General features: G+C 41.8%; 1 protein-coding gene across 4 annotated transcripts in view; it reads right to left on the bottom strand.

The window, feature by feature from the left end:
• Positions 1-26,595, bottom strand: part of SETBP1 (SET binding protein 1) — a 268,589-nt gene that overhangs the window by 189,265 nt on the left and 52,729 nt on the right. The gene's annotated exons all lie outside the window — the stretch shown is intronic.

Genomic DNA, 26,595 nt, shown 5'->3' with positions numbered 1-26,595 from the left:
GTGGCTTGCCAGGTCTTCAGAGTTCTTTAACACCTCTGCACTGAGCTGTACTGCAGCCCTGTGATGGTCCTCTATAAAGCCTGTAAGGGGTACATCCCTTTGAATACCAGTGCTCTCCAGTTTAAAAATAGCAATAAAGGGTTGGAGGCAGGAAGAAAAAATTATTAAAACCCAGTTTCCTAGAAAGGCTTCATCCTCATTCAACCAAGAGAAAGAACAGGCTCCTTTCTAGCTTTTCCAGCCCCAAAGAATCAAGATGAAATGTCACAGATGATCTCTCCATGCCTCTTCTGCATGAAGGTTAGCAGAAGGACAGACCCTCCTGTTGAGTGCACAGATGTGGCACACATGGATCATTTTTTTCAGTCCAGGCTGGGAAAGGGTTTTTGAGGAATGTATGCTGTATATGCAGGTTTTGCTTTCAAAAGCAAAACTTCAGGGAGGTGTGAACTCAGAAGGGGGGATCCCATCACAAATTTTAAACAGCACAAAAGCACAACTGGATGGGAGAGAGGGTGGAACAAGAGATTAAGGATGGAAATAAAGGGAGGCCAGGACAAAATATTTAAGGTATAACTATTCCTTATAGTTTTTTTAGCTGCTGGTGTCAGCCCCTTACCACATATAAATCAACACAACCCCACTGACTTAGGGGAGCCCTGCCAATAGGTGCTCACAAGAGATGTGTCAAATCCAGACTGAGACCACATCTCCCCTTGGAGCCAGACCCACAGCCTTGGCTGACCAGTGGCAGAATGCCCATGGGAGTCGTGGTGCTGGCTGAAAGAGCCCAGAAGAGCTCCCTGACCTAAAAGGAGCATCTGTGCAGGAGCAATGTCCATCTGTCTGTCCGTTGAGCAGCACATTCTGTCCTGGCTGCCAGACACAGCCCTGTGTACGTTGCTGTTCGATCTATATTTAGCTTCTGATGTAACTAAAGTCAATAATATTCCATTAGGGCAGCTGCTCTCAACTCCCGAATAGGCTTTCCTACGGCGGCTCCACCTACGCATGTCAAAAATCTGGACATATACAGCAACAAAACCTTCCTGTGTTTATATACACAGTGGTACAGTTTTGAATAGAAAATATACGACTGTTAGCATAGTTTAACAGCCTGCTTTATAACAGTAGCAGTGCTTTTTTTTACAAGAGACATTGATTCTCTTTGTCCAGGGTATGAGTTTAAAGGGCTTAAGCTTTGCTGCAAGTCAATATTGGCCTTTCCCTTTTTAGGGTATGTTTCTGCATTGGAGCATTCCTTATCTCTGTTGCCGATGACGGGTTTGGTGAAGGGTTTTGTGGTGTTTTCTGGGAAGGAAGATGTGCTCATGAAAAAGAAGAATGGCTTTTCAAATCCTGCACTTAAGCCTGTAAGAAGTTTACAGCTGGTGTTTTGTGCTACTTAAATAAGGGCCTGAGCCAGGCAGTGCATGAATATTCTTGTATGATTGCTTTTCCAAAGGAAAATTCCAATTTAAACATTTTGAGTTTCCTATTACTTTTATTATGAAATGTATAGAAGGAATTGCAATGCAAAGCACTAGAGAATTGCAGTTCTCTTCCACAGCCCAGAGAAGTGCAGGAATTATGAGGTTTACCAAAATAAAGAAGAGTTAAAGGTACAGACCTGAGATTGCAAATGAGAAGGGGGAAAATTTCATATAGCCTCTGCAAAAGACCCATATACCTGGCTACATGATGTATATAGTGAAAATACATTAGAAGGTAAAAAAATGTTGAGTAAAAATAAATATTCAAGAAGTACAACTTCTTGACTTCTTGATGCCAGTGTTCAAGGCATTGGCCTTCATCATGTGTGCTAGAAGGGCACAGACAACCTCTGTTGGCATTTGTGAGTAAATATAAATATTTCTTCCACTAGCAAGGCACATTTGGGAATACAAACTGATGACTTGAGAGTCTGCAGACATGTTGTCATTTAGATCAGTGGTTAAAGCCAAGTCAACCGTTTATTAAACAAAGTCTATTTCCAACAGATAGCTAATAGTTTTTAGAAAATGAACAAATCCTTCTTCATTTTGAAAGCTAGAAGTTTAAATTAAACATTATAAAGGATGCAAGTTAACCAGTATTTTAACCAGAGAGCTTTGGATATAACGGAAAAGTTTCCTTAACTATTCAGTGCAGAATATAAAACAAAACAAAACAAAGCAAAGCAAAACAAAAAAACCCTCACCCTCAAAAACCACAAACAAACAAAAATCCCCAAACAAACAAAAAAATAACTCTCTAGTCACACAAGGACCTACAGTGAAGTGACACCTAAAAGGGCACCTGAATACACAAATGTGCTCCCTGCAGCCATGCATGACACCACAGGGCTGTGATGACACAGGCCCTACTTGTTTTTGGATGACACCAATGAGCCACAGAAATGGTTCCATCTCTGCGGACCCAGACCCCAGGAGTGGCTTTGGGAGTAACACTTGTACTAAAATCAACCACAACCTGACTGAAGAGTCACTTTTCAGAATCACAGAATGGTTTATTTTCAAACCTCTGGGCACAGAGACAATTATAAAGAATTTGCTTTCTCTGTCTTCCCATGGAGAGCAGAGGCAGTAATGACAATAACAGAGAGAAGCCACCTGCCAACACAGATATCTGGCTGTGAATCTCCACACCTGGGATCAACTGTGTACCACTCTCCCAGGAAACAGCATGGGATTTGTTACATCCTTCTATTCTCAAGAGTCATGCTACTACCCAGGTGGTCAGCGGATGTGTCTCCATTGATGATGTGGAGTGACTCCCAGATTACCCACCTGAGAGCTCAGACTGTGGGGTGGCACTAGAGATCCTTGGCATGAAACAGCAAGACATGAATTATCTCTGCCAGATCAGCTAAAGAAAAAAAAAATCACTTTGTTCTTCTCAAAATAATTTCTATAGAAATTCATTAGCATGGACCAAACCCCTTGTGATGAGGGTGGTCTCTGAAGGACGAGGTCAGCATTAAAATACAGGAAACCTGTAATTTTTCTGACAATCTGTTCACTTGGTTTTCAGAACATGATACTTGGAGATGTGTAAATTCTGGGAAATGTATTCCACTGCACAATGGCATTGCTCATACTTAGCAGGGAGAAAGAAAAATGTTTTCTAATCCTTTTAGAAATGTAAAATTTCCAGGTTTAAAAATTTAGGATCAAAGCAACTGCTTCTGGTGATGCTTGCAGCAGAACAATAGACCAGAACAGACGAGAAACTCTACTTTCTTTATTCAGGTAAGAACCTCATTAAAAATCAATAGGCCTAATTTATCCCTGATAACATTCTGTTGAAGTCTGTACATTTACCCTAGGGATTAATTTAGCCTAATGGGTCTTCATGCACAAACAACACAGGCAAGGCTTGATTCTTGGAAGTTACTGCATAGCAAATGCTACTACAGGACCTGATGCTATCACTGGAGAAGACAGAAAGGGCTGAAGAGTCTAATAGGCTCAAAGCCCTTGAATAATGTCCAAATACAGCCTGTGGTGAATAAATGTTTTAGGGCCACTCATATATCAGTGTGAATCAACTTTTTAATGGATGCTGCTAACCATAAAATGACAGAACTGGGATCAATTCATACAATTCAAAGGAAAAAAGAAATAAAAAATGAGATGTGTGATCTTCCATCCCTTGTGGACACGGACAAAAGTGAGTCATCTTGACCTGCCATGATCCTTGGAAGGAGATATTTCTCTCCAGTCCTAGAAAATGAGCATTTGCCTTGCAAGGCTCTCCTCTAGTAAAAAAAAATGTGAACTCTAAAGAGCCTGGTTTCACTGAGAATACGTGACAGTGAATTAGTGGCCCTCAGGTGTCGGTATACAGGCCAGCGAATTAAATTAAGCTCTTTGCTGCTATTCTAATGTAGCAGAACTAATTCAGTCACGGCTCAGCACTACAGCTTTTTAAATGTGGGCACTGCTGCTGCCACAAGGAAGGGAACCTGCTCTCCATCCCCTGGGGAGGCCGGCTGGAGTCAGCAAGCAACCCCAGGAGCCCGTGACATAGCGTCTGAAGACATGAGCAGGAGGAGGACTAGGCAGCAGAGGCAGCTCCAGTTCCAGTCTTAACACCATTAGAGAGGAAATCAAGTACAGTGGCTTTTAAACACAGTCTGAAGGAGCATTATGCTAGGAGAATGAAAAAAATCTCCAACAGCAAAATCCCAAGAGGGCGACAGTAACCCTTTCACTTCCTCAGGAAGAAAAAGGCTTTGCTCAGAAAGTCACAAAAAACCCTTTTCCATGTGGCTGCAGCTGCCATGATGGTGATCTAAGGAGGGTTTGTCTTGAGAGAATTGAGATGAACCCTTTAGAACTGCTGGTGCGAGGGGAGGGGAGGGGAAGGGAAGGGAAGGGAAGGGAAGGGAAGGGAAGGGAAGGGAAGGGAAGGGAAGGGAAGGGAAGGGAAGGGAAGGGAAGGGAAGGGAAGGGAAGGGAAGGGAAGGGAAGGGAAGGGAAGGGAAGGGAAGGGAAGGGAAGGGAAGGGAAGGGAAGGGAAGGGAAGGGAAGGGAAGGGAAGGGAAGGGAAGGGAAGGGAAGGGAAGGGAAGGGAAGGGAAGGGAAGGGAAGGGAAGGGAAGGGAAGGGAAGGGAAGGGAAGGGAAGGGAAGGGAAGGGAAGGGAAGGGAAGGGAAGGGAAGGGAAGGGAAGGGAAGGGGAGTCTGTTTCTCAGGACTTTGTGTTCCCACACATTTTTTGTTTCCCTGACTGTATCTTTCACTTTCCTGCTCCTGCCCCTCCTGTCACCCTTGCTGCACAGTAGCGAGCTGGGTAAATATTAACTACAATAAGAAATGATTAATGAATTATCAATTGCAATCAAATTGCAAAATGCAAAGAGCTGGATGTAAGGAAAAATACTGGCTGCTCTTTCTTTGTTGTTATATTGGAGAGAAGGTGGAGGCTGAGAGTAAGTTAGGAGGCTACTACATCTGCTACAGATCCTGTGTCAGGTAACTCCATGGTAAGTTGAGTGTAGATACTCATTCGAAACTCTGTATTTGATTTGCATGCAGCAATCATTAAGATGGTGCATAAAAAATCCCATTTTTGCCTATGCAAATGGAAGGGCAGAACCACCGATGGCAACTACTCACGGACAGCTGGGTTGTAACAGCTTGTGCCTGGAGAAGAGCAGGGCTCCTTGGTCAGGAGGCTCAGGCTTGATCCACTTTCATCAGCAGTATTTCCAGTTGGTTAATGAACAAATAAACACTCTGAAAGCTCCTCATGAGGTAGTCAAGATATTTTCACTGAAAAAAGTCAAAGCCTCACAATATCAAGAGCTGCCCTAACAAATTCCTCCAAGGGTAAACTGAAACTAAGTGGTGATAAGGTCAGTGTTTTCCAATAGTGTTGCTTAAAATATCCAACAAAGTCAATAGTAATGAAGACAACCACTAATTTGGATTACTGCACTGAGGTGTAACTACCTGACATGAAACTTTCATGTTTGAAAACCTTTTGCTTGTAGTTAAATAATGGGTAGGGAGCAGAGGTGTGCTGGTTTTCGGACCTGACCACTAAAAATATGGTATGGAAAAGGCTGAAAAAGCAGCGTGGGCACAAGAACTTGCCCATCTCACCCTCTGGAAAAGGGCTGAGTTCTGTGTTAAAGTTAGTCAGAGAAGCATGGAAACTTCTCTCTGGTCTAGGTGCTCCCATCTGGCTCTGGAAAAGAGAAGTTTGCCGTTTGTCCCTTCTCACTCCCTCTGGACTCACAAGTGCCAGCAGTTCAGCCGCTGACTTCTTTTACATTTGGACATGGATGACATTGAGTGGCATATCTTTAACAGCTCTTGCTTTTCTAGTTAAGCATTAATGTTTAACGAGATCAGCCTGCAGTTGCTCGTTAGTGTGCAGTGCTCCAGCTAATTAATACATCACTGGGAGAGCCAGTCTGGGAAAGGAGAGAGAGCAAGTGCATTCCTGAGGCATTTCTCAGTCTTTAGAAAAGAAGGGGGAGCAAGGGGGAAGGAAAATTTGGGCAAAAGGTTCTTCAGAGAGGATGAATAAAAGGAACTGAGCTCTTCAAATGTTTGTGCAGCAATGCTGAGCTGACTTTCTGTGAAGAGGATGTCTCTCACCATGCCATTATCCTCCTGATAAAAGATGAGTATGTAGTCCACAAGGAACAGTGCTGGAGAGGCAGCTCAAGTGTCACAAAAACACATCAGCCCTAATAGCCGCACATATTTTCCAAGTGAGAAGAAATAAACAAACTATCTTCTCGTCCCTCCACATCCCTGCTAACTCCTCTTACCAGCTCACCTCCCAAAACAGGGGTCACAGAGAGATCAGGAAATTCTTATCAGCACCTGGCTTGAGGCTGCTCCTGCACTTGGCAGGACTGATGCCTGCTCAGCAGGCAGGATTTTTTTTAGAAATCATTTGAACTGCTGATAATTCTCACAAATGTAACGGGCTTCCCATCAATTTTCAATTTATTGCATCTACAGCCCCCTTGCCTGCATCAGGCAATGATTTGTCAGCCTTGCTGCTGAAGATAACATCTTTAAAATGCAACTCCAGTACTTTACACTATTTCAGAATCCTGCAGGAAAATTGGAGGACCTTTTTGTGCTTACTTCAATTCAAATGTCAGCACAATTTTCAAACCAGAGAAGTAGATTTGGAGCTACTGGAGGAAAAAAAAAATAAAAATTTGAGGTCACTCTTCCTTCAAATAGTGTCTTAAAGACTGGTGTTTGGGTTTTTTAATAGCTATTTTAGAATGTGAGAATGGAAAATATAATTTTCTCTTTCTGTATGAAAATACGGCTACATAGTGCTAACCCCTATTTGTATGTAATATGAAAGATCAGGTGGGATTATCAGAACCACTAACCAGAAAGTTTAGTTTTTAAATATTTGGTCTTGGGAGTGTTGGAAGGAAGCAGAGAAATGGGTCAATGTATGTATCGCAGATTTAGGAAGAGGACCCAACTTTTAAAAGGAATGTGTCTTGCAGCTGCTGACATGGAAGGGAGAGTTATTTGGTAATGAACCATACGTGATTTAGGATTGAAAATCATAACTATATGTGAGCGACTAGCAGCAGCATTATATGTGGAGTTGCTAATACTGCTAAATTCAAAATGTTTGAGAATTGTGGATCAGGCTCCTTAAAATCTGAATTAAAAGCAGGCAAATCAGATTCTATTTATGTGCCTTCTGAGTTTCAGGGACTTTATAACTTAAGCCTCATCACTCACTGATATTAATACAAAAATAATAAAATAAAAAATAAAAAGTGGGGGGAAGAAAAATACAAACCTCTGCACAACTTATACCATAATATTCTTAAAAATCACAGGAGTTGGCTCTGGAGGCCCTAAACAAAAACTCAGCCCACGCAAACCAATTGTTCTTCCACCTCTGGATCCCGCTGAGTGCTAAGTGGATACATGTGTATCCACTCCATCCATCCACATGTAGGATGCAAATATTCGAGTGTTGATGCTTGGGCAAACTGAAATGAATAGGAAAAATTAGGAACTTTGGCAGAGCAAAAGTGGGAAGATTTTCACTGCTACATATTAAGTACGGAAACTAAATGGAAACTGTTCCACCACCTTTTTCACTACTGGTTAGATGCTGGTGGGTACAAAAGGAAAATTTGCTACTGTCATTGGAGATGAAGGGAAGGAAAGAAGTGAGAGAGGAAGAGAAGCCCACATCTCCAATAGGGGACAGCTGGGAACAAAGTTAAATGGATTCTGCAGTACAAGAGACCATCTTCATTTAATTTCTGCTGTAAGCATCCTTTCACAGCAGTAAGCAAAACCCTGGTGAAGGAAAATTCTAGCACTCATAGGACAACTACATTATTCAAGAGAAAAATTTAAGTTCATTCACTTTTAGTCTTAAATCTCATAGACAAAATCACTTATGTACATAGATATATTGATGCAAATTTTGTTTTCAATAGCTATAAGGCCCAAGTTGTTGGAATAATTGGAATCTCTTATCATGATTGCTAATGGATTTCTCCTGGCACCAGTCTCTGAGATTAGGAAGTTCCTCTACTGCCTCTTATCAGATGAGGAGCTCAGAGCCAAGATCCAGGATGACTCAGCAAGGCTGGGAAGAAAGAGAGCTCAAAACCATTTGCACTGGGACAGCAAAGATTTAAGCGGGAAACAATTTGGCTCATCATCTTGGGTAGATAAGGAAAAGTGAAAATGAGTATGGAACAAATAACCTCATTATTGTTACAGAAGAACTGTAAGGGCTCTTGTTCAACTGAGATGCCACTTTGCAAGGTCTGGAGAAATTCAGGTTGAGAGACTTGGAGGAACCAAAAAATAGAAATAGTAATTTCTATTTCAAGTAAATTACTATTTACTTGTAATGCCCAGCAATTAAGTGTAACTTCTGCAACACCCAGATGGTGTTTACACAGGATTGGAATCAGAGACAACACCACTACTGCCATCAAATACTGTTACTGAGTAACAGCCATATTCAGACTGCTGTTCAGACACTGATAATTTCTGGAATCACTATCCATGGAGCCAGTGACTTTCTCTTCTGGCAATTGGTTGATAATGAATCAACAATAACAGTATGAGTACTGAACAAAGCACAAGAATTTTCATGTAATCCTACACACATTAAAAACCAACAAATAAACAACCAAAAAAAATAAAAATCAGCAAGACAAATTAATAACTTACTCTTCCAGAAAATTCTTTCATGACAATGCTTTATCATCACTTGACATCACTGGAACATAAGGGAAAACCTAAGCACACCCCTGGTAGGACATCAGTAGGACCTGTGATTGTGTCTACCAACAGTGCAAAAAACCCCAACTCTTCAAGTCTTCTGACGTCCTAAAACCGCAACTCTCCTGCTGCCTTCCCTACTAATTAGGATTTTTTCCATGATATTGCTGTTGCTGGAATGATCATATAATGATTAAGATTGGGCTTTACTTCCAGCTCATGCTGTCACAGCCCATTATGAAGAGGAAGTCACAGAATCATTTAGATTGGAAAAACTCTCTAAGATCATTGATCACTGTTAATCCAGCACTGGCAAGGCCACCACTAATCCATGTCCTCAAGTGCCACATCTACATAGTTTAAATCCCTCCAGGGATGGGGAACCCCTCCACTGCCTTGGGCAGCCTGTGTGGGCAGGGCAAAGATTTCAGTGAAGATTTTTTTTCCTAATATCTGACCTAAACCTCTCTTGTTGCAACTTGAGGCCATTTCTTCTTGTGTTGTCACTTGTTTCCTCGGAGAAGAACCCAACCCCCACCTGACTACCACCTCCCTTCAAGTCGATAGCAATGAGTTCTCCCCTCATCCTTCTTTTCTCCAGGATAAGGACAGCTGCTTCTCAGGGAAACTTTGTGCTAGGGAGGAGTGGAAGCAGCATCCTGGGTAGTGCCCAGCATGTGGGACCTCTTCATCTCACCCTCACTTTTATGGACTGGTGTGCAACAGCACACCTGGAATGAGCTTTATAAAGATTGAAAGATGAAAAAGTAGGAATCTTCTTCCCAAATGATAAAAGCCAGCACAGCGCATTGAAAATCCTCCTCTTCTGAAATTAACTCAGTGGGAGTCTGGCATGAAGTAAGAGAGGCTTCAGCTCAAACACTGGGGGTTGCCACAGCCCAAACAATCAAATGAGGTACTTATCATAGGAAGTGACAGGCAACCTCAGCTACAAGAGAGGTCATCGGCTCCATCTAAACACTTTCTTTGAAATATATCTGCAAGGGAATAAAAACAGGATGGCAAATGATTCAAGACTAAATACTCCGACATATCCTGCAATACCCTTTGCACTCTCTTTTTGACTCCAGGAAAAGCCAGGAAGCTGAGTAGCAGCCCCGTTTCCGTTCCCTTTTCACCTCCCCTCAAGAAGGGTGACTTTTAACCTTATTATTTATATTACCTTCGCATCTGCAGCTAGGCACTGCACAAACACGCGATCTGAAGGAAGTACCTGCCCCAAGGAGCCTGCAGATGGGCAGAGGCAGGGCAGGTTTGAGATCGGATGATATAACCCCTCTCACTCTATGCCATGAGACAGTGAGTTGTACTGGCCAGACCCTGACTGGGTGACACAGAGCAGACACGCGTCCGTCTCCGCGCTGCCGGCAGCATCTGCCCGCGGTACTACCGCCCATCTGGCCTCCCCGGTGAGAGAGGTCAAGCACGGAGGGGGTGAGCGCATCTTCTCTGGCAGCGTCCCTTTCTGCGAGGGTGGATGTAATTAGCCGGAGTTAGAGCCGCCTCCATGCCTTTGTTAGATACATCACTCCTCCCATGAAGCCCATTCTGCGCATGATGGGCTCGCTCTGGTCCATCAGGGTTTTACCAATGCCAACTGCTCAATGGGGACTGGGTAAAATGAAGACCAAATACAACCTGAGCAGTAGCTCTGCGATTCCCCGCCCCCCCGCAATTTCAGCCTTTTTATCTCTCCTCTAATTCCTCCCTTTGTAGGCATCCATCCTGGGGGCCCACAGCTGAGAACCTTTCATCCCGTTGCAGCTAGAAAGCAGAGAGATGTTTATTTTCTTCCTCTATTCTCAGACTTAATGAAAGCTTTTAAACCCAAATGGCTGGAGATTCACACCTCTTCCAGAGTATATCTGAATTCACTAAAAGCTCTTCAGTTTCCTGTAACCCCGTGAACATAAACAAAGTGCACAAACAGCCACACCTCCCCTTGGAAACCGAAAAACCCAGAGCTAGAACCAATATGGAAGACCTTTGGCTATCAGGTTGAGTAAAACACACGCACGTGTACACCCACCCCCAACCCCCCTCCAACCTTATTGGAGATTCAGTCCCTGCACTGGAATGTGTAATACAAGCACAACAGCTGCCTATAGCACTAATCTGAGGAAAAGGTCAAGGAAAGGAATGTATCCAGCATTCGTTTTGAAATACTCTATAAGGAGAATGTGGTGAAGGTTTTTTGGGGGCGTGTTTTTTTTTTTTTTTTTTTTTCCCCTTTCTAATGCCTTTCCCATACTTCTCCCTGGCCTTTTCACATTCGTGAAACCAAGAGAACCAAGCAGGGTTCCCTCTGGTATCTCTGGTATTAAAGATCACACTCTGAACTCGGCTGATTTGGAGTTTTTTTCAAGCAGAACAGAAGGTATAACTTGCTCTGGACAGACAGTTGTTTAAATATTAAGCAGTGGAATGTAGTTGCAGTTTCTACTTGGGAAGTATAGTGGTGATCTTGAATGAGGAACAGATGAATTTTTTTTATGTTTTGAAGTCAAAAGAAATCTGCTAATGGATTTGAGTAAAAAGGGAGAAAAATGGAAATTTTAAAATTACATTAAAGGAAAAAATCTAGATTGGTGCTGTATATGGATAACCTTCACTATGGACACTGTCTCACTCTGAGACAACCAGAAGAATGCTCTAAAGGACAAAACTCTCTACCAATAAGGTTAAAATGTAGCTTTTCTCTATTTTAATATACTTGGGAATGGGAAAAGAAAATAGTAATCTTTATAATTCATGTATTTATAGCAAAATGTTAAACATTGCAACCCTAAGAAGAAAAGAGTAAATTCACAGGAATTACTCAGTGAATTGGCCTAAAAAGGGTTCCTTCTCCACCCCTACTATTATTTTTTTTTGGTGGTAGATTATTTTTCTAGTAGGATTAATGTTATCCTCTTGGCTTCTGTGCAAATGGGTGAGTTCACCTTGCTATAAGTTATTTTTGTGTGAACACAGAAAAGAGAGTTCTCTAATCTTTGAAGTATTTTTTTAGAAAGAAGTCTCCTGATGGCCTATTCTTCCTACAAAAAGAGACATATTCATTCATTCATTCATTCATTCATTCATTCATTCATATTGACTTATCTCATGATGGAAAGATTCTCAGTAAAGGCTGTCTCAAATTCAACCAGTGAAATTTCAAGGAAAAGGTCTTGGAAGACCTTCATGGACTACAGAGCTTTTGCCATGTTAGGAAAAGAAAGGCATACACTCGAGGTCCAACACTGCTAAAAACTGCTCAGATGGTCTAGCTAAACCCCCCTCGCTTTCCCTTCATTCCTTCTGCATGGCAAACCTGTCCCACTTATTTTCATTCCCGTCCTATTGTTGGGGGTGATCCTTTACATAACGCAGCTCTACCAGAAGAAGTCTCCATTTAGTTCTGAGAGAAACACAGAGGAGTCCTTCAGGATGCAAGGTAAGAAAAGCAACTTACTCCATCAAGCTAAAGAGCAGTTCTTCCAGAGGAGACTGGCTATTTGCATGCCATTTGGGTTCACTGGGAGAAATACCTTCCTTTTTCTTCCATTCCTGTCTCCTAGTCCAGGAGTGAACATGGACTGAACAGGAGAGTCTACATTACACTCCAAATGCATTAAGGATCCCAGCACATTGCTATAGGCCATCAGAGTAAACCTGGCAGTGCTTTGAAGTCTGTAAACTGATTCCTAGATAACTGCTTAGAGTTTCTCCCCTCCCCATGCCCCAAACAGCTTTTCATTTGATGTTCTGGCACAGAGCTAATCTGAGAAAGGATCAGAAACTCGAAGCTATTGACAGTAGTGATAGGAGTGTCTCAGTGTGACAGCTGATTGAGCCCCTCTCACATTTCACTGACAAACTCAATTGCTCCAGTAAATCGAGTGAAAGTCAATACAAGCAGCTCCTCCTCAAGCTCTGGATACATCCCCCCTCCCTGAGCCTTCCTGGGGGCCCCTTGTTGCTGCCAGCGCTTACAGGACCCATCTGAGAGCTCATCCCTGTGTGAAATGGAGACATGGACCTGCAATTCAGGGTTTGGAGTTTTGAGGGCAGCAATGCAGTATTTACCCTACTGATATAAAGCTTGGTTTGTCTTACTTCTCTCTCTTAATAATTTTCCTTTTTTTATGTTGTTTTTTAATAGAGACCTCTCCTGGAAAATTGAGTTTCATCCTAAGTCCTCAACCAAGGCAGACACCGTAAGAGCCAGGCAATCTTGGAGGTGCAGGAGAGCCTTGCCTGCATGTCCAGCCCTCCCCAAGCAATGCCCATATGGCAGTGCACATTGGGGTTAAAAACAGGAAATACAGGTCTGTGTCTGCTGGCTTTTTCTGCTGTAAATCAGCAATAAAAGCCATCTGCGAGGAGTAAAATCTTATAAATGTAGAGGAGGTGGGAGAAGAGGCTCAAGCCTGTTGCAGATGGCAACCTTGTGTTAGTCCTGAGTAACCAGGCAATTAAATCAGTGACTTAACAGGCTTTTTCCACACTTTAATTGTGAAGCAGGGGTGTCTGTGGCCCAGAGCAAGCAAACCACAAAGCAGATTTAGTAACATGCATGGGGAACCTGAATTTTCACAGAATAAGGCACAAGGAGACAGGGTACATGGTGAGGAACATATGTAGGCTACTGTTTGCAAATAGAAATCAAATAGGCTGACATTACCAATAATGAAGTGTGAGGTTGGTGTGGTTTCTCTCTCAGATTTCAGCACGGTTTATTTTTATAGAGGCAGCTTCCTCGTGCAAAGTGTTGGCAAAAGAGTTGCTGGCAGGGACATGAGGAGAGGGGCAGCAGGAGAGACAAGGCTTCTTGAGGACACAGGATATTCCTTACCTGCTGGGGTGGAGCACTGAGCAGCAGAGATGGAGCTCCAAAAGAAAAAAGTGGCATTTGTTAGTACAAATGGCCCAGATACCGATCTTGGTTGGTGAGAGGAGTAAGGGAAGACAAAGGAGAGGACAGAGGAGAAAGTAAAATGGTGCTGAGCAGGTATCAGGTGCTGAGAGGGCAAGGGTTAAACATGACAATCTCGAAGATAGAGCTGGGCGAACAAAATAACAGGCACTCTGTTGCATGAAGTCATATGAACAAGTAACCAAAGACACCCCTACCTAAATATACTCCCTGGTCCCCAAGTTATTAGAGCACGTCAACCTTTGCCTCTACTTATCCCATTCAGCAAACAGCCGAGGACACAAAAGCTACACTATCCTGCCTGCCTTAAAAAGAAATCAACTGAAATATTACAACACCTCCATCCTAGAGTCATGCTCTGATGCCAGGATCAACACAGAGATGGTCTGCCTGCCCTGCTCCCACCACTGCACGCTGGCAGCTCAATGCCTTGAAGCTGAGGGATCCTGCAGGATTCCCTGTCTCCTGGCTCTGCACGGACATGTGTGTTCCCAACCAAATGACCTCATCTAGACTGGATTGAGCCTTCCAAGTCAACATAAATACAGCACATAAGAACTGGCAGTGATTTTCAAAGATTTAAGTTGGGTCCATCTCAATTTTCACTCAGCACTTTATAAATTTTTTTTGCTACAAAATTGTGGACATTTTATATTCCCTATTCTAATACATATTTTATACACCTGCCTCTTATGCAGTTAATATTTTGGTCCCAAAGTTAACTGGTTAAAACACATATTAATAGATTTGGCATGAAATAAAAAAGAAAAAAAGACAGAAAAAAGACAGGTGAAAGAAATTCTGGGGGAAGAAAAATAGCAGTGGTGTTTGGAATGACTCTGGAGCCAAGACAGCAAACCCATTCTTTTTAATGCGACCACCCAAGTGAGAAAGATCTTAAGCTCTTACTCACGTGTGTTATGTTCACTGCAGTGTAATTCTAAGTGTAGAGAGGAGATAGAAAAAGTAATAGTGGGGTTTATTAAGGGCTTAGCAGATGTAACAAAGTGCTGGGTTTCCACCAAAAATCATTCCCAAATTTGCCAGCAGGATATAATGTGATCTCAAGTCTGGTTCAACAAACTCAGGAGCAGAAAGACTGTGCTGCTGGAACAACCTGTCACTGACTGCCTGGACTTTGCAGAAGTCAACCATGGTTCAGCAGCTTCTCCTGAATGTATGTGTTGGGATTTTTCCAGAGGTGAGTAACACAGCCTCCTCTAAACATATTTCTGAGATCCAAACCAAAGAAAACCCACCAAAAACCCAGCACCTCTTCTAAAGGCCTCTAAACAGAATAGCATTTGAGGTTGTGGTATTTTGTCCAAACGACAACCTATACAGGAATTTGGGTTATTTAAAAATAATTACTTAATTCAACACCAAACCTCTGTGTGTTATGAATTTTTCAGTTGGGTTTGCTGAGACAGGCCTAAGATTCATTCCCAGGTCATAATTAAAAATACAACCGGTGAGGAAAACATTTATGATACTATAAGTGCCAAGATAAGACAAACTAAGAAGTAATAAAGGAAAGAGAAGTTTAGAAAGCCACTTAAAAAAGAGAAGTGGATAGAGATAGAATTGATTTCCCAGCAATGGCAAAGCTGGGTTCTTAGGTTATTGCCCCTATTACTTTCTCTACCCCTCCTGAAACACTCCCATCAGCAATATCCTGTCATTAGATTTAGCGATGGCATCTCCAAGGAGATGCCATCTCCTGCATCTCATGTGCAGGATTGGCTGTATCGGTATCCCTTCTCTCTGGGATTACACTGCTTTTATCCTAGCCTCTAGGAAAGAGGATGATTGATGTATAACAGTAGACAAAGGAGGAGGGGGACTGTCAGGAGGGGAAGAAGATGGCAAAATCTGGTGCCCAACGTGAAACACTTAAGCCCTAAACTTCTGGGGGGATATGATCCTACCCTGCAGCGTTGCTATTTTTTTGCCACAGAACTAAAAAGAAGGACTTTTCCTGGTGTCACTGCAGGCCACAGAGGATAAATCCAAATGACAGGGCTTAAGTTATGAATATGGAGAATTAGAGATGAGAAGTAAAGCAGCTTATAATGACTCTCCCTTTTGCTCTTTGGATCGCAAGCTTCAGTATTGATTTCGAAATGCCCTGTCTTCATCCTAACAGCTCCTCGAAAATGCAGCTTGAGAGTTTCTTCACCTTGCAGCCTCTTCAGCATGATTTGATAATGATAAAAAGAGAATATAAAAGGTTTTTGCATCAAGTATTATGATATTCATTCATTCCCTTGTTTTTCTAAGCATAACCACTGACCTGCTGGGAGGGTATTGAGAGAGAGATTTCAATTAACTTCATTATGAGGATGCCAGTGTTCAACTCAGAGTCTCCATTCCCAACAGTGTTAGTGCAGGGAGACATAGGTACCCTGACAACACCGCATTCTAAACATTCTAACAGTCATCTAAAGCCTAACAACAGGAATGGCCTACAAAAATCCTGTAACAGCTCCGACCTTGCAGCACCAGGTAATGCAAAGTTCATAGAAAGTGGTTACCACTTCCTTGTCATCTTCACAAAGATTTCAGGCAGCCTCAAGATACTCAAACAAGTCTTGCCCCACAACACTATTGACAACACAAGTATCCGTATCCAAATGGAAACTTTTGTTTTCCCCTCACCTACACATGGCAAGGGAAAAGAATGAGCAGCTCAGTGAGTTACTGAGAAGCTCATAGGGTTGTCAAACTTAATTTTATCATCTATTCTGACCCCAGCTTTGAGATGAGGCAAACACATTTCCCACTCAGTTGCAAAACATTTTGAGCTCTTTTTGAAGTACTTAACCTCTACTACCAAAATAGCCAAGATGGGCTATTTGGTGGGCATCTTTGGACAAAACACCAGGCCACATCTCACAGCTTTTTCCTGTTTGCTTTCAGTGTTGTACAGGTGGAGTCTAGCTCCTTCTAAAAAGGGAGTGAAATAACTACTCTGTCAAATAACTCACTTCCTTGGAGAGATAAGGCTGAGAAGGAAAACTAAGGTGAAATAACTTGGCTGAGTTTGTACAGGAGATCAGTGCTGTAGCGAGTCAATTTCCTGGCCTCCTACTCCAATACTCAGCTGCTAGATTGATCCTGCTGTCTTCCAAAAATGAACTTTATTACTCGAGGACAGACTGAGGTTTCCTGTGGATTTTCACTTTCCTCTCTGTGTTTTTCCTCAACAAAAGAAGAGCCATTAATATTCAATCATTCCTGCATGTGAGATGCAGTTGCTAAAATAGTTTTGCACTTAACAGCCTCCAGTTGTAGACTAAATTGATGACACTTAAAACATGCCCAGGAGCCATAGCAGAATGATCCTATTACAGCAGTGCCTTAGTAACATTGTGTTAGTTAAGGTTATGTTGGCTGGTTCTGAGGGTTTATAACCCAGCTGTGAATATATTCTCTAGGCTGGGACCAGTTGCCAGGGGATTTATTTCTGCAGCGAATCATATGGCTTTTTGGTTGTTTTTTCTTTTTTTTTTTTCTTTCCCAGCTACTTTAGATCACAATTTTGTCTGTTTCTTTTAAAGCTACAACATAAAAAGAAAAAGAATAAAATGTCCTTGTCATGAAGCTAGTGAGGAGCTGTACTATATTCCAAGCTAGAGTTAACCTACCTCAGGCAATCCCTACCCCACTCCAATATCCAAGTACTCCCCACTCTTTAACATGAAGGATATCAGTGCTGCTTTCACTGCTTTCTTTATAAGAGAGCTGAGGTTTTGCAGGAATTAAATCATGATTGGTTTTGTGGGAAACCTGTGACAGACTAAGCATCTCTGAAGGGTGAGCTGACTCCACAGGCACTGAATCTCTTCTTTTTCCACCTGCTTTTAAAGACTTTCAAATACAGCTTGAATGATTTCTCCTGTGCACAAGGGATTTTTTTTTTCTTTTACAAAGACCACTTTTGCTACAGTTCTATTTGACAGAGCTTCCTGAGTGGGTTCCAGGTGGTAATGTTTTAAAAACTGATTTGGCCTATATAAGGAGACTTTAAACCCAAGGTACACATGTATCTACTGTCACTTACAAACCAGACTCATGAAAAAGAACAAGAAACCCATAGAGTGGGATATAGTAGGAAGTAAAAAGATATAAGGAACAAAGGCCTATTTGGATGGAGCAATGCAAAATGTTCCTGTCACCATGGTCAGCCCAACAGCAGAACAAGCTGCCCAGGAGCTAGAGTTGATGGAAAATTTAACTGAATATATTTTCCATGTATAACCAGTGTCAGAACCAAATATTTGCTGAATGCAAAGCAAACATATTGGGTACAATTCCAGACAGATGACCTGCTGAAATATAGGACCTGAATTTCATCGTCTTGACATTGACTTGGGTACAATGTCAGTAAAAGGAGGGTGCAACCTGCCACCATTCTGCTTGGGTTGCATTTTGCACCCATGCTGACTGAGACAGGCGTGAAGTGCTCCACAAAGCTTCGAGCATGACACTGCAACCAACAAGGCAGGTCCTGTTCTCCATCTGCCACCTTCCACAAAGCCTTTGCACTTCCCTTTCACCTCACAGCTCTCAGCAGCTCTGAGTGGGCTGCTCAATTTGCATGAACCTCAGAGGAGATGGGATCTGGACTGGCATCTGTCATCTAAAAGGTGATTGGCTGAGGCTGACCCTGCTGTGGTGTCTTCACATGCTAGCATCTACTAAAGGGAAATGGGAACAGGACAGAGTGGGAAAGGCAGCAGAGGTGGAGCTGTTCAGCCTGGAGAAGAGAAAGTTTTGTGGAGATCTCGTAGCAACATTCCAGTATGTGAGGGGGGGCCCAGAGCGAGGCTGGACAACGGCTCTTCATCAGAAATTGCAGTGATAGGAGTAAAGGTTACAAGTTGTAAAAGGAGAAATTTAGGTTCGATATTAGGAAGAAAATTTTTACTGTGAGGGTGGTGAGACACTGGCACAGGTTGCCCAAGAAGGTTGCCCCAACCCTGGCAGTTCTCAAAGCCAGGTTGGAAAAGGCCTTGAGCAACCTGGTCTGGTGGGAGGTATCCCTGTCTATGGCAGGGAGGGCTGGGACTAGATGGTCTCTAAGATCCATTCTAAGCCCTTAACATTCTATGATTCTGTGATTCCAGGAGATACAGCCAGAATATCAGAGAATAATTAGGGAAATGGTCCTTCCTATATCATCATCAAATAGACAAGTCCAAATCTTCATCCAGGCCTTTTCCTCATCCTCATCCAGGCCTTTCCAACATCCATGTTGTTCCTGCCTTGGCTGAGTCTCCTGACAGCAGATAAGCTGCTAAACCAGAGGGTATGGGACCATTCTTTCCCTCTCCATCCATGCAGAGAGATCAGTGAAAACAACAAAATAGTTATTAATTCTCTCTGGGATTCCAAAGCCTAAGTTCCACAACACAGCATTTTCTTCAGCTGCTTTAACTTTCTTTTAACATGCTGGTGTGTGTTTGCCTTTGAGGAGTATAAATGACCCTTTCAAATTCAGCATTTGAGGCTGGGGATGACAACTGATAACAATATTATTTTTCATGTGAGCAACAATTTTAATTTAGAGGGCTCTTAAATTGCTTTTCGAAACAGTATGGCTTCCCTTCATCCAGCACCAAAATAAACCTACCTCCAAGGTGGAACAAAGGACCCATCAATGCAAGGTGGCAGTACACAGCAATTTAGGGCAGGAAGTCAAGAATTTTATGTCCCACTGAAGGCAGAGGGTCAGGTAAAGTTGGCAGAAAGCATATCCTGAATGAGAGCCTGGAAAAAAACATCATCACCAGCTCCAACTCAGGAGGGAAAGTGCCATAGGATCATCACTCACTAGAACAGGTCAGTGCTCCAATCTTTACGTCTTGAACAGGGGCAGGGCACTGGGTTAATGCACACATTCAGAAGTGCCTCAAAAGAAAAAGAAAAAAGGCAATTTGCTGACTGCACTTCTGAAGCTTTTGCTGCAACAAAAGGAAAGGGCACTATGAGTTGTTTGGTCTTCTTTTCCTTGTAGAAAGGAAAGATTCTATTGAACTTCAGTCTACACTATGCTACACTTTACAGGAAACGCAACCCACTCTGAAATTAATATGAACAATAAGAGGAGACTACAAGGTGGAAAACTCTTGAACTGAGTACAAAACTATTCATAAAATGAGTGAGAAAAGGAAATAGGTGATTATAAAAGGTCATTAGAAATGTCAGCTTACAAATGGCATTGTGTGAAGGGAGATGTAACCTCCTGCAAGACAAACCTACCACAGCTGAACATGCAGAGGACACCCATAACCTCAATCTCTTTTGTTCAGAGGTTTTCATTTAGGAAATGTCTTTCATAATATTATCACTCCAAAATTTACATGAATCCAAAGAATAGGGACTAATCCACCCAGCTTCCACTTCACAACTGCCTCAGTTCCTCCCAAAACATGAATGAAACTAAAAAATTTTCCCAGCCACCAGGAATGCAAATGCTCAACAGCAGATCCAGCAATTACCTGGGCACAACTGCTGTATGAAATTGGGAGGTCCTGAGAAAAGCCATCTGGGGCATCTGTTGTTCAAACACCTTCTGTCCCCAGACAGATCCCACTGAGAGGATTCCAGCTTTTATAAAACATTTCTGAGATTAAATTTTCTGCATCATTTTGGTTCATCAAGTGAAACTTCTTTCCTCTTAGAGCATCACCAGCAACGAGTGAATGGGCAGACAAAGGTGATCCATCTTGCTAAGTACAACACCTGTATCATGGAAAGGTGAAACAACTCTGATGTGGCAGGAAGAACAAAATGCACAAGTATTACGTGAGTATTTTGAACATTAAAAATTTAATTGGTTAGATGAGCATAATGACGGAAGTATAAGGATTGCTTTTAACAGGCACCAGAGCCAAAAGGGATGTGTTTATCAGTGGTGCTATATGTAACACTTCTATAAGTTCTCAGTGACTGAAACACTTTTCTACAGTTCCAAATTCTTTGTATGATCTTCTACCCTTCTTTATTAAATCAGCAAAGTATTTTTAAGAGCCTTTTACTGCCCAGATACCTCAGACATTTAACAGCCTCTCTCTTTGAATTTTACTTCTTGTTTTAGGTCTTTATAACTTGTGCAGAATCCAATGACTTTTTCAGAGATTCAAACTCTGCCATAATTGTGGGTACAGGAGATGGTGGACAACATACCCTCACTCCTACAATTCTCTCCTCCTGCTTCATTCCACCCATGTAATTCCAAGTTATCCAATGCTTTCACTTATTTTTATTACTCTTATTTCTTTTAGAAGAGAGAAACGTTAACTGAGGGGGTGTGATCCAGATTTGCTCAGATAAAGTACAGAAGCTTTTGCACTCCTTCATTTCATGCCTCAGTGCGTTTCTTGCTAACAAGTGGAAGAATACAAGGGAGAGCAAACAAGGTTAAGGCAGATTCTCCAGAATTTAGTCTCAGTCCTCTGCTACACCCTAGGCAGATATTACAGTGCTGGCTGCCAATGGAACTTAGCTCTGATACAATTCAGCCCAGTTAGCTATTTAAAGAGCTGGGTTTATTTATACACCCTCCTCCTCTAACAAACTCGCACTCAGTTTTTTTAAGATGGGAAATTATCAACAGCCCTGAACATATAAAATTTGACAGCAGCTTACCAGACGACTTGTATTGGTCCTTTCATCTTTGCTGTTACTTTTATTCTTCTATAAATTCCTTCAACCATTAAATAGTGTTATTCCCACAAGTTTGGCAAAGATCAAAATAGCATGGCAGGTTTTCTCCAATTTTCTACTACTACCAGCCAGGTAATGAAGAGCCAGATGGAGACAAAATATGTTTTTCTTTCCTTTTCTGTCCTAAAGGATTTTGTCATGGAATTCAACAGAATCAGTGAAAACTTTTAAAAAAGTAATTAAGGCGGACTTTGTGGGGTGGGAAGGTTATGGAGATTGGTTTAAGTCCAGTACTCAAGTCATTGTACTTTTGCTGAAACAGTGGCAACATCAATGGATAGCACTGCCTCACCTTTTTAAAAAGAATCTGTAACTGCTAGGGAAATGCTAGGGAAACAAGAATAATGATGAATTAAACTACAGTTTACTCTCAGCAGATCTCTTGTGAGAGAAAGCTCTGCTCCAACATATATATGTACATGTATGTCTGCAAACTCCAGTCCAGTGACCTGGAGAGAGGTCTGACTTTTCACAATTGTTTTGCACAAGATGAACATCACTGCATGCCTACCTCAACAGTGCAGTGTTTTCTTCATGGAATCCATAAATCCTCAAAAAAGGGTGCTTGATTTGGGCTCTGTTTGGTGCAGCTGAAATCCAGGGGAGCTAAGCTCCTGGTTGTTTCACCAGCTGTTGAATCCTGCTGCAACCAGGATCTTAAAATCCTATCCTTGCAAGGACTGTGCATGCATTAGATTATACTGGAATCTACTTCAGTTTGAAAAGAAAAAAAAAAAATAGCAGGAAAAAAAAAGCCAGAGAGAGATTATTTAACCCCTAACACTGAGTTCAAACTTTGGAAAGATTCAAAATCTCATGAGGCTTCAGGGGAAAGGAGGACACTCAGATGAGGCTGAAGCAGCACACAGGGGAAGCTGCCTATTTCATTTCTGGAACATGGGCCATGTGCATCTATTTTTAGCTTTGAACTGAGTTCCTCTGCCTTCTGCCAGAAGTCCTGAGCCCTGTGCTGGTGCAATGAAAGCAGTGGCTCAGCCATTCTCTAATAGCTTTTACTTCTTAATAAAGAGCAGCACTTAGGCAAAGGATGAGGTTACTGTTGGAGGGGTCATGATTAATAATGATTAATCTGATCCTTGCCAACATGAACTGGATCCACCATTCACTAAATAATTACTCTGCAGCATGGATACCATTTCCACAGGAGGCATAATTTTGTTATATTAAAACCAAGACCAAACACATGGAAGGAAAAGGAGATCTGACTTCTCAGTAACACTTGGTCTCACAGGAACCACCAAAAAAAATTAAGCAAAGAAGGAAAAAAAAATAACAACAACTGCAAATCAAAGGATAAGAGCAGTTAAACACTGATAAATCACCCACCTTTTGGGAGAACCAAGGGAAAGCAAATAAAACTAAACCCTCAGAAGGCAGAGCTGCACGTGCTGAGAATATGGAGCACTCTGCTACTTCTGGCTCTTAACCTTATACATAACTCTAATATGCACATTATTTGCCCACCCACACATTTCCCTCCTGTTCCTAAATTACATTTCTGTTTTCCTCAGAAAGCACACAGATGAAATTGCTCCCTGGGAAACATCTCTCCTTCTTTGTGTTAGTATGCTACTTGGGACAAGGAAATCCTAATCCAGGATTGTCATTCTTAAACAACAATGCACTTCAAATGACAAGCAACATTATAACATTATGGCAAAGCATAAACTAATGGGAATCTAATAAACACTCCTAAGAGAATATATGAACTTTACAATTACAGCAGGGTGCTTGTGGTGCAGAGACTTGGTTCTGGGCCTCAAAGCATGGATAAATTTTACTCCTACAAAGCACACAAACAACAAGCAATGGTGCAAAAGGCAGGCAAGGACATGGGAGGTTTGCTGGCAAGAAGTGGTCTTATCTGGGGACTCCTCTCAGTCATCCTGCTTCACTGAACCAAAGCTTCCTAAAGACCATCCACCAAGGATGCTACTCTAGTTCTTCAGTGCACTCAGCTCTACTCCTTTTGAGGTTTTCAAAGCTTCTGTGGGATTTATATTGCACTGTTCACCCTTCCACATCATCATGCAGGGTTTGATTTGGACTGAGAGGCCACAGAACAAAGACCACCAATCCCTCTCCTGGTCTAATGCAAATCTCACAGGAAGATTGGGTTGCTTGTGCCTGTTATGAAATCCCAGCCCCATGTGAGCCTGTTCAGACTTCTGCCCTTGACAGGTCCAGATTTTACACATTGGTGACTTGCACCATGGAAAACACCATGCAGATAGTTGATGTCTTTGACTGACAAACTCAGGGAAGCAGGGCTCAGGTCAAGGAAGTGCCATTGCTTCTAGAGGGATCATGGAGAACCACAGAATCACAAAATATTCTGAGCTGGAAGGGACCCACTAAGATCATCAAGTGCAACTCCTGTACAGACACCTCAACAATCCCACCCTGTGCATCCCTGAGAGCAGTATCCAAATGCTCCTGGAGCTCTGGCAGGTTTGGTGCTGCGCCCATTCCCTGGGGAGCCTGTTCAATGCCCTAGTACCCTCTGGGGAAAGAACCTTTTCCTGATATCCAACCCAAACCTCCTCTGATTCAGTTTCATTCTTTTCCCTCAAGTCCTGTCTGCTCACTAGAGTGAAGAGATCAGTGTCTGCCACTCCTCTTCCCCTCACAAGGAAGTTTTAACTTCAGAGGTCTCCCTAGTCTCCTCCAGGCTGAAGTAAGAAATGCCAGTAAATTAAATCCTTGGCAATGCGGTTATAGTTTTGTTCAGCTGGGGATTTTCATAGTGGGGCAGTATGTTTATGATTTTTTGCCAGTTTCCAAATTGACTTGAAAGAATGAAAGAAAAATAAACTCTTTACAAAGCATAGCCTTTCACAAAAATTTCAGCTGAAAATTAGTTGGTGACTTTAAAACCAAATCTTTAAATAGCTAATGGTATAAAAACCACATGCCTATTCATGTGTACATTCATGCAAATGAAAACTAAGTTGCATTTTCACAAAACTTTACAGAGGCACCAGAGTGAAACACAAAGCAAGGCCAGGGAAAAAAAAAAAGGAAAAGGCCCCAGCAACAATAACATTAATGAAGGTAAATCTTTAAAATCTGAGACAGGCTGCAGGAGGTGGGAATAGAGCTCTGCAAACAAAACTAAATCCAGTGCACTGTTTTTCCCCTTCACAAAGTGAAACAAGCTGTTCCTAAAAATAATGCTTCCTTGGTTTTCTGGCAATTAGTGTCCTGGAGGATTAGCCTACAATCATCAGCAAGTGTTTGCCTTTCCCAGGCAATGTCACCATAGAAGTCTGTGTTTGTCTACAAGGCCCAGGGGACAATTTATAAGCTGAGCTGAGGTCCTGCATTCACGGACAAATGTTCCACATTACCACCCACCCTCCTGTACTAATTTCCTCCCCATCTACCTCCTATACCTGAAATATAGACAGGATGTTGCCAGGGACATGATGAATGAGCTTTACAGCCTCTGAAGCAAGCACTTGCCCAATAGTTTATGTTGATACAGCAAATAAAGAGGTACTGATATGGTCAACACATCATCAGGCATCACAAATTAGATTTCAGGAAGTAAGTGAATGCAAAAAAAAATTTATCACTGTTCCAGAAAACATCAAAGAGAATGGGATATGTTTTCCCCTCTGAAAACTGTTGCCTACACTCTAATTGAAATATTGTAATTTGTGAGTTTGAGGTCTACTACCCAGGGTTTTTTTACAGATAGTGCTTTGTAAAACCTCTCTGAGATCAAGATGTTCCAACTTTATTTTTTAATCTATGTTACTAGTACTTTAACAGTGTTCTGGTCCCCTTGTAAACTAAAAGTGATTTAACCAGAGTACATCAAAATACAAAAGACTAAGATTAGTAAGAGTGTTTATTTTTAAATTAATTTTCCCCTGATGTATTAGAACCTCAAAATGAGAATATTAAGCTTGCACTTGAGAGAATGGGAAGCTAGTCTTTTAAAGAAAAGTAATATGAATCTTTGTCTTGATGGTAAACTGGCAATATAGCTCATGACAGTTAATTTGCTAATTTTAAAATTCTAATAAAAGCACCCAAACAAAACAAAGCAATCAATGAAAGACTCAATTCTAGAAAGAATTTGTAAGAATGACCTGCATTCCTCACAACAGAGAATACTGCAGAACAGGTACACGGATGGATGGACAGGTTTATAGATAAGATAGATCTGTTCTCAGATCTCAAACATTAACAAAACAAGGCTTAGAGACAGTGTTACTAATTAAAGTTGATGAATATGCATGTTGAAGGTGAAAAACACTTTTCTTCCTGAGAATTCATGTCTTTTCCCTTCAGAAAACTCTCAGGAGTTTCTGGAGCTTCATGGGCACAGTTTGAATCTGCCTCAGGTCTAAACCCAGTCACAGGTTGTCCATAAGATACATTAGAGAGCAAAGTCTTTTGGTAATTGAGACCAACTGCTTCACTCTGCCACATTTAACATTGGGTGACCTGATTTTATAAAATTTTTATGCTCAAATCAAATTTTGTTCCATCTTTGGAAAGAATGATCTTCAGATTCAAATTGATCTTTAGCTACAAAGACAGGAGGCCAATAAGAACTAAAAAAACAATTTTCAAGGATGAACTTGGCTAGTCTAAACAAGTTCCAAGTGGTAGGGGGAAGGAAGAGACCACCAGCTTGCTGTAATTCCAAGCACAGTCCATCTCGCTTGCAATTACTGAACTCTACCAGCAATCCCACCAAAGTCAATTTGACCAATTTTAGAATAAGGGGCCATTCATTCCAAGTAATGGATATTGAAACCTGGCCATTGGTTTATGAACAAATGAGGAACCCTGATAAAGAATGTCCTTGTGATAGTGTCACTTCAAAACAAAAACATGCAATGAACTACCACCATCCAGGCAGCTACAGTAGGAGACCAAAGGTTGCATGCATTTAGCCAGCAAGGAAATGCAATATTCTTTAAGAAAGGCATTACCTGGAGTGGATTTTTATAAAGAAACAGAATTCATGAATAAATAAACCAGATGGGAATAAGCCAGGCTAGGGCATTAACATCTCCTAGTGCAATGAACCCCCAATCTTGCTTGATGGTTTTTCTACAAATAACAAACACAAAACCATTAATGTTGTACCATTGTGAATCATGCCAAGGACTCTGTTTGTGTCCAGGAGC

The sequence above is a fragment of the Zosterops lateralis genome (genome assembly GCF_965231275.1).
Source record: "Zosterops lateralis genome assembly, chromosome: Z".
NCBI classification, from domain to species: domain Eukaryota; kingdom Metazoa; phylum Chordata; class Aves; order Passeriformes; family Zosteropidae; genus Zosterops; species Zosterops lateralis.
The sequence above is the reverse complement of the archived record's forward strand: the minus strand, read 5'-3'. Positions and strand labels throughout refer to the sequence as shown.